The 9220-nt window shown below is 44.2% G+C and overlaps 1 protein-coding gene across 10 annotated transcripts in view; it reads left to right on the forward strand.

The window, feature by feature from the left end:
- Nucleotides 1-9220, forward strand: part of LOC100136290 (SOX-LZ) — a 201271-nt gene that overhangs the window by 25239 nt on the left and 166812 nt on the right. For 5 of the 10 annotated variants that reach the window (XM_036979115.1, XM_036979122.1, XM_036979117.1 and 2 more), the window contains 2 exon segments: nucleotides 5146-5216; nucleotides 8198-8329. The exons of 3 other annotated variants lie outside the window; for them this stretch is intronic. The gene's annotated coding sequence lies outside the window, so the exon portion shown is untranslated. 10 annotated transcript variants of the gene reach the window in all.

The raw sequence follows: 9220 nt of genomic DNA on the forward strand, positions 1-9220 counted from the left end.
CATAGGGACATCAGCGCTCTGTCTCCTCAACTGCTCGTCTCTCTATCCTCCCCCTGTTGTAGCCTGCCAACCCCCAGGTATCTGCAGCCCTGCTAACCTCCCTGCTGACCTGGGCATCAGATTGTATTAGCCCAGACATGGCTTTGACCTCCCCTTTTTGTAATGACGGCCTTTCATTCACTGCATACTACAGCTATGCTTTTTCTCATTCGCGGTGGGCGATGTGGGGAAAGTGGGTTGATTTTGTGGACTTGGATATTGAATCTGACAATGGCTTGAGCCGAGTCCACTAATAGACATTTCAGCAGAATTCTCACCCCCCTTCTCTTCCCTCCACCCCCCATTTCCCCAAGGCTCCCTGCTGTTTAGCCTGTACTGCTGTTACCTCATTGCCTTATCCCCCCACCCACCCAGCCCTCCCATAGTCCCCAGCCCTGGATGGGCCACTGCTGCCTCTCTCTGTCTGTAGAGATAACCAGGTCTCAACCAGGTGGGGACCAACACGCTGATGGCAAAAAGATTGCCTCCATTGTCAAAATAACTACCTCTGCAAAATCCCTACTTTAGCATGTTTGGACTAGAAGGAGTGAGGGCTGGAATAGTGCACTGGGGATATTTAGAAAATGTTGCAGATCTGGATACAGCTGTGTTGTGCAGGGGATTGGTTTGTCCTGTACATATTTGCATATACACTCACGCGCACACATGCGCACACACACACACACACACACACACACACACACACACACACACACACACACACACACACACACAGACACACACACACACACACACACACACACACACACACACACACACACACACACACACACACACACACACACAGCTGAACAATGTCAATGGCAGTCTCATATTCATGTGTGTCTTTGCTTTGTTTGTCCTGTCTGGACATTGACAGAGAAAAAAGACACTTGTGTAACTACGTTCTGTATAGTTGTTCTGAAGGTTGGCCATTGATTCTCAGCCATGTGCATATGATGGTCAGCGAGAGAGACATTACCCCGTTATGTGCTGGGGTAATCAAATCAAGCCGAGCCCCCTGTAGATGAACACATGCCTGGAATCTGAAGGTTCATTTGATTGGATCCCCTCTCTTCGGTGATGTCTGTGGAACAGCTTTCACTTACATATGAAAGGAAGGATTTCAGGCCAAATGGTAGCTCCAGAGGGCATACGTTCAATGTGTAACATACGGATAAATGAAAAGTAACCAAGTGAGAAAGAGAGAGAGAGGTTTTTGTATTAGTGTGTAGATTTACTATAAATCCTGCTCTAACATGACAGACATGTGCGTTTTGGATTATGGCCCTAGAGGCCTGCTTTAACTCGTTAGCCCTGACACACACCGGGCTGTGGTCTGGTGTTGGAGAAGTGTCCTGACACCGGGCTGTGGTCTGGTGTTGGAGAAGTGTCCTGACACAGGGCTGTGGTCTGGTGTTGGAGAAGTGTCCTGACACCGGGCTGTGGTCTGGTGTTGGAGAAGTGTCCTGACACCGCCTGTGGTCTGGTGTTGGAGAAGTGTCCTGACACAGGGCTGTGGTCTGGTGTTGGAGAAGTGTCCTGACACCGGGCTGTGGTCTGGTGTTGGAGAGGTGTCCTGACACAGGGTTGTGGTATTGGAGGAGGGTCCTGACACAGGGCTGTGGTGTTGGAGGGGGGTCCTGACACAGGGTTGTGGTATTGGAGGAGGGTCCTGACACAGGGCTGTGGTCTGGTGTTGGAGAAGTGTCCTGACACCGGGCTGTGGTCTGGTGTTGGAGAGGTGTCCTGACACAGGGTTGTGGTGTTGGAGGAGGGTCCTGACACAGGGTTGTGATGTTGGAGGAGGGTCCTGACACAGGGTTGTGGTGTTGGAGGAGGGTCCTGACACAGGGTTGTGGTGTTGGAGGGGGGTCCTGACACAGGGTTGTGGTATTGGAGGAGGGTCCTGACACAGGGATGTGGTGTTGGAGGAGGGTTCTGACACAGGGTTGTGATGTTGGAGGAGGGTCCTGACACAGGGTTGTGGTGTTGGAGGAGGGTCCTGACACAGGGTTGTGGTGTTGGAGGAGGGTCCTGACACAGGGCTGTGGTGTTGGAGGGGGGTCCTGACACAGGGTTGTGGTGTTGGAGGAGGGTCCTGACACAGGGCTGTGGTGTTGGAGGAAGGGCCTGACACAGGGTTGTGGTGTTGGAGAAGTGTCCTGGCACAGAGTTGTGGTGGGGTTTAGGTGGAGGGTCCCTTTAATATAGTCTAGGGGTTTGGCCAAAGACAAAGGAAAGGAAAGGCCGCCCTTTGACAGAACTACCACAGGTGTCCTTGAGCTCTCTGGCCCGGGGCCTTTGAAGTGAGAACTGTTAGTCTGTCTGTTGGGCTTGTTCAAAGGGCTTTCTGTTTGACAGATCAATCCCTCTGCGTCTCTAGTGTGGGACATAGATAAATGTTGATTTTTCTTTAAAAGCGGTGCTGTCTGTAATGTGTGGCAACCCCCTGACTGACTGTCCACCTGTGGTTTAATGAGAATTATCTATTTGGCTGATAGCTCACCACCCCCGATGTCTCGGGTACTCCAGTAGTGCAGACAGCTGGTGGTGTGTGTGCGTGTGTGTGTGTGCGTGCGTGTGTGTGTGTGTGTGTGTGTGTGTGTGCGTGCGTGCGTGTGTGTGTGTGTGTGTGTGTGTGTGTGTTTGTGTGTGTGTGTGAAAGTGTGTGTGTGTGTGTGAAAGTGTGTGTGAAAGGGTATGTTTGTGTGTTAAAGCGAAAGATAGTGTTCCGTCAGTGTGTGTATGTGTTCATTTTGTGTTAGTTTCCGTTTATGTGTGTTGTGTTTCAGTGCGGTTTGTTGTCACCAACCTCTCTGCAACAGCTGAGTAAAACATTTCAAAGGCTCTACGGTTATTGTGGACACAATGATTGGGTGATAAAAGTGTTGGGGGAAACTAATAAACTGAATTTGGAGTTGATTGGGATTCTGTTTTAATGAATCCATGATCGTCTAATTAGTGAAAGGAAGGGTTCCCATCTCTGTGTTAATTCCCCAGCAGCCCGTAGGCTGTGTTCTGAGCAGGAAAAGAGCTGCTCTACTGCATCACACCACTACAATAGTCTCTGTCTGAAACATTCTTATCACACCAGACGAATTACAACATTTGTTTAATTATTTGTAATATCACTCTGATTTTTCTTATTATCTATAATCATAATCATTTTTCTCCAGACAAATGATTTCTTTAAATAAGCCATGAATACAAAATTACATATTTTCTATTTGTCTGTTACTTTCCTCATTGTTTCAATTAACATCACATTATACATTCAAAGGCTTGTTAATTTCTACCCCCTGCAATTAAAAGTGTTCTCATTTATTAACGGGAATGAGTCAGATGTTATACACTGAGTGTACAAAACATTAAGAACACCTGCTCTTTCCATGACATAGACTGATCAGGTGAATCCAGGTGAAAGCTATGATCCCTTATTGATGTCACTTAAATCAACCTCAATCAGTGTAGATGAAGGTGAACAGACAGGTTAAAGAAGGTTTTTTAAGCCTCAAGACAACTGAGACATGGATATGTGCAACTCAATATTAGGAAGATGTTCTTAATGTTTTGTAAACTGTATATTTCATAAAGAAACACTTGTTTATTGAATTTCTACCCTGGTTATGTATTTAATACAGTGGGCTATGATAGTCTGGGTGGAGAGCGCCCTTAGTGGGTTTTGAAAGTAAAATTGTGTGTGTGTGTGTAGACGTCTGTCTGCCTTTCTGTCTTTGTTTCTTTCTCTATTTGTCCATCTGCTTGTCTGTGTGTGTGTCTGTTTTTCCATCTCTGACCCTGTGCGGGTGCGCGTGTCTGTCCGTATGTGTATGTGTGTGTGTGTGTGTGTGTGCAGTACAGTGCAGAGAGGTGAGACAGTGTGGTGTGGACACTGGCAGACTGCTGGCTAGGACGGCTGGGTCCTTTGAGAGGTTGGACTGTCAGCTCAGAGGCGCTATAAAGATGACAGCAGATTACCATTCAGTCAGGGCCAGTCTGTGGGCCTTCTCTCTCCTTATTGTTACTTTCAGTCTCAAGGCTGCACATTCAGATCCATTCGTGACTACTGCTTCTTTCTGGTCTATTCTATTAACCCTCCATCCTCTCTTACTGAGATCTCTTTTCTGTACTTTGACACCAATTGCAAATGTGTTGGTATATTTCTCTGGTCTGCTGTTGGTATCTTTTATTCCCTGCCTTGCCGCAGGAGACCAAGGTACAGTAGCACAATTACTGGCAGATCAATTAAGTGTGACCTTAAAAACCTCTGTCCTGGTTTAATTGGCGGTGCTGAAGCAGGGTAATTGTATAAATCAGCTGTTAATGAGATCGCAGCTTGTTGCGAAAAACAAGATAATGTGAGGAAATGAACATCAATGAGCTTTGTGCCGTTTCAGGCCCGCGCTGTGACTGTGCACAATGATCACTCCACTTCTCTCTCACTTTGAATATTGTTGTGGTTCCTGTTTTGGTGTGTTATTTTTCCACTTTATGGAGGTAGAAATATTGATGTTAAATTCCGGGTTAGATAATGGCTAAAAGTGGTATGTCCATATTGCAGAGGCTTCGGGTTGTTTGTGTTTTCCAGAGCTCTGGCGGCTGGGCTCAGAGAGAGACATGCCGTCACTAGCAGAGCATGCTGCTAAATAAATCATTAGCCTGCCGCGCTCAAAGAAAGAGAGTCAAAATTAAATAAAACAACCACTTTATATGAAAGCCATGTATTAGTGGAATCTACTGGCTGTAGGACAGATTAATGAGGTATTAGAGAAGTGGATTTTAAACATTGTCTAAGACGTGGTCCCGAACTCTTTCATTACTAAAGCTGTTTTACCTCAGCTGTAGACGTTCTGACCATGGGCCAGCATCCCCTTCTCATCCTTACCCCCTCCCTCCTATCTCCCTCTCTCTCCTTTCCTCTCCAAGTTTGTTTTGATATGTGCAAATAAAGTTATTTTACTGATTGTACAGATTTTTTTTTAAAATAATGTATCCATAAAATATGTTGTTTTGAATTGAATGTCTGGGATGGACTGTTTAACTGTTTTGAGAAAGAAAGAGACATTTATATATTTTGTCTGTTTTTTTTTTTTATCATTTCAGGTCACTTTCATGAGTTCAGAATCAACTAACCAGTGATCGCTGGGTGCTGGGGGTTTAGTCTTTCTCTTTGTGTAAGTACCCTTTTTCCTCCATTTTGATTTCTTTCTAAAGGCTATCCAGTTAGATTTCTCTTTCACCCCTGGAGGCCTCCATCCACACTGAACACCTGCATTGAATGAAATGCACAAATAAATACTAATATAATGGATGCTACAGAATAAGCTTATATTGTTACTCCACATGGTCACTTTTACAATTTAGACTCTACATGACCAAAAGTATGTGGATACCTGCTCGTCAAACATCTCATTCCAAAATCATGGGCATTAATATGGAGTTGGTAACCCTTTGCTGCTATAACAACCTGCTATAACAGCCTCCACTCTTCTGGGAAAACTTTCCACTAGATGTTGGAACATTGCTGCGGGGATTTGCTGTAGCATTAAGATTTCCCTTCACTGGAACTAAGGGGCATAGCTCAAATCATGAAAGACAGTCCCAGACCGTTATTCCTCATCCACCAAACTTTACAGTTGGCACTATGCAATGGGGCAGGTAGCATTCTCCTGGCATCCGCCAAACCCAGATTTGTCCGTCGGAGTGCCAGATGGTAAAGCATGATTCATCACTCCAGAGAACGCGTTTTCACTGCTCCAGAGTCCAATGGCGGCGAGCTTTACACCACTCCAGCCGACGCTTGGCATTGTGCTTGGTGATCTTAGGCTTGTGTGCGACTGCTTGGCCATGAAAAGTAATTTCATGATGCTCCCGACAAACATTTCTTGTGCCGACGTTGCTTCCACAGGCAGTTTGGAACTCCCTAGTGTTGCAATTGAGGACAGAATATTTTTACACGTTACATGCTTCAGCACTCAGCGGTCTCATTCTGTGAGCTTGCGTGGCCTACCACTTTGCGGATGAGCTGTTGTTGCTCGTAGACGTTTCCACATTAACAGCACTTACAGTTGATCGGGGCTGCTCTAGCGGGGTAGAAATTTGACGAACTGACTTGTTAGAAAGGTGGTATCCTATGACGGTGCCAAGTTGAAAGTCACTGAGCTATTCAGTAAGGCCATTCTACTGCCAATGTTTGTCCATGGAGATTGCATGGCTGTGTGCTCAACTGTATACACCTGTCAGCAACAGGTGTGGCTGAAATTGCTGAATCCACTCATTTGAAGAGGTGTCCACATACTTTTGTATATAATGTTTATTTTGGAGTTGTTTATTCAGGTACAGAATCTTTATTTTTTCAGATTCTGCTTTTATTTCTAGTTAAAAGAAAAATACTGCACACAATCTGAGGTTAAAGTACATTCTGACAGCTACGTTCTTGTATTCTAGCTTTAGTTGTATATAGAGGTTGAATACAGAAGACCATGGAACTGGGACACGTACATGCATAGTCAGGCTAGCTAATGACGTCAAGGCCTTGTGAGACTTGTGAGTTTACCTCAACCTCTGAGGCCCTTAGAAAACTAAACCCAGGTGTCTTGGTTATTTTCCTCACTTTTCATGTCTACCTCCATAGTAGCATGTATAGTGCTTTTGATTCTATTCTGTACGCTAATGTCGGCTGCTGTTATTGGTAGTTTATGGCTGCGTGTCGTCTCAATAAGAACATTCAGGGAAGAAAGAGTCCATTTCAGGAAACGCAGGCAGCGCCTCCGAAAACAGCCAGTATATGGCTGCACTATATTGCTATAATACACCTTTAATGGGAGCTCTCTCTGCTGCACTGTTGTAATAAAAAAATGTATCTGAGAAAATGTTTCTTGAGCAAATAAAGCCAAGAAAGTTTAGTTGATTTTAATATTTTTTCAAATGTCAGTTGGAGATGGTTTCCGGAGAGGCAGGACTGAATGATATGAATGTGGCTGAGGAGTCCTTGTTGGTCCTGCATAATCAACTGTGGCACTGATAAGAGTCAATCCCATCTCAAAGTTCACGGCCATTTACTAATACCGATGGTTTATCTCTGCCATTTCTCCTCAAACACAATTGTCTTCAGTGCAAATCAATGCTCCCATCTAAACCAAATTGCCTAATGGTTTTATATATTTTGTTTGTAGTGTCTGTTGGTGTTGTTACGTCTGTTCTCAATGGCAGTCCATGTTGGGAATGTGGGCTTGTCTTTAGCTGCAGTGAGCAGACAGAATGGTGGAATAACAAAGCCTTAGCTTTGGATTTTATCACCAATGAATACTGCTCAGGGAAAAAAATGGATAAACTTTGTGAAGGGACATGATGAGTGAATGAGCATACATTAGCCAGACTGCATCGCGTGCTAACACTGTGTAACACTGGTGAGCTCCTGATACTACCACAGCTTTACACTTTGTAGTATTAGTAGTAAATAAACGAAAACAACATGGGTCCACTGCTTCCTCTGGAGAGAAAGACCTGGAACCAAGATATTAACATTGTTATTGACAAGTTACAGGTTACCTCTCTCTATTTTGGGAATAAAACGTTTGGTTATTGTTGGACCAAAGGGAAAAAGATAACTACATTAGCTACTGACTAAGAACATAAACATCAGCCTTATGGTTGGCATAGGTACAGTTGGTTGAGTGACAGGGAATGCCTTGTTGTCCACTAGCTAAGTGCATGCGCGTGTGTGTGTGTGTGCGTTTTCTTTTGTAGGAACAGCAAATGCTCCCAATGATGTGTGTGTTGAACAAAGGACTTGGTACTATGTGTGTATGGACCTGAGGTAGACTTTAGAGGTCTCCTACATTACTTGAGATGCTCCCACTCATGAGGACCTTGATAGTGAATAGCCAATGGAATGAACACCTGAGCTTTTCTCTTCGAAGCAGAAGATAAGGTGCATTGTGGGAAAAATGCTTGTAGACATAACATCATATAATTGTAAATGTTTTATTTAATTGTTATTCAGTGATTGTATGTGGTTGTCATTGACCACAGTACCCAAATATCCCCATTTGTACAGTTAGTACTTTACTCGCACTGTTATTTTAGAAGTGTCAGTGTGCGTTAGAATAGATTGTACCACACTCACTGTGTCTCCCTGTCTTAATGCTTTTAGATGGCCTGTGTGTGATGTTCCAAAGACCTGCTCCACTCCCCTGTGCTCTTCTATCAGCCAGACCTGACACACTCATTCATCTAAATCCTATGCAACTTGAATCTACATGTTTAATTCATCATAAACGAGGCGGTGAGTCATTTTGACCGTGTGTGGCTCCGATGTATTTCATCACTCCTGTGTGAACTCATTTGGAAACACCAAAGTGTGGAGGGCCGAATACGCTCTTTGTCAGCGTGTGTCATCATGTAATAAGTGATGGACACACAGCAGTCACTCTGGGCTATGCTCAGTCCAGCACTGATGCCCATCAAGGGGAAGATCTGCTGGAGAGGTTTTCTGAGAAATGAAATAAACAGCACTTCACCACAAAATGAAAATGAATAACCTTTGGTTGGTTATCTTCTCATCTATTATGTATCAAATGCTCCTGTTGGTTCAGCCAACTGACCCTGTCTGCACTGATTATGACCCGTGGTGTAGATAAACGGAGACTGCTTGACAAAGTGATTTTAATTTCATCAGCCTTGGTTTCAATTGCTGTAGAGGAACACTGGGAATATTCAAATTGATTGTTGGCAGATTTTTTTATCTGTCAGGAAAGAGTTTCCGTACAGGTATGTAGATACAGTATGCCTCCATTCACTAATGCTGTATAACCCTGATAGATCCTGTTAGTTGTAAGGTTTGGTGACATTGTGTCTAACCCCTTTAGATATGAACATTTTTCAATCCCCTCTGTATGAGCTGCCATCCCAGCAACATGCTGTTGTTATCGGGGTTATACCCTCCTATCAGCTTTATTAGATATGAGGCCTGATTTGATGGCTTGATGTGCTTTATTTGATTCTCTGTAGAATGAAACCTAGTATAGACTTGGCTGCTTTCCTTCCTCTCAAGTCGCAGCCCTTGTAGGACAGAGAGAAGTTTCACCTATTAGCTATATACTGCAGAAAACGGGACCTGAGAACATGCCATTAATCTTCTCGCCTCCCCAGCTGTGGAAAGTAATGCATAACTAAA

Source organism: Oncorhynchus mykiss, chromosome 6 (assembly GCF_013265735.2).
Source record: "Oncorhynchus mykiss isolate Arlee chromosome 6, USDA_OmykA_1.1, whole genome shotgun sequence".
In the NCBI taxonomy this organism is placed as follows: Eukaryota; Metazoa; Chordata; class Actinopteri; order Salmoniformes; family Salmonidae; genus Oncorhynchus; species Oncorhynchus mykiss.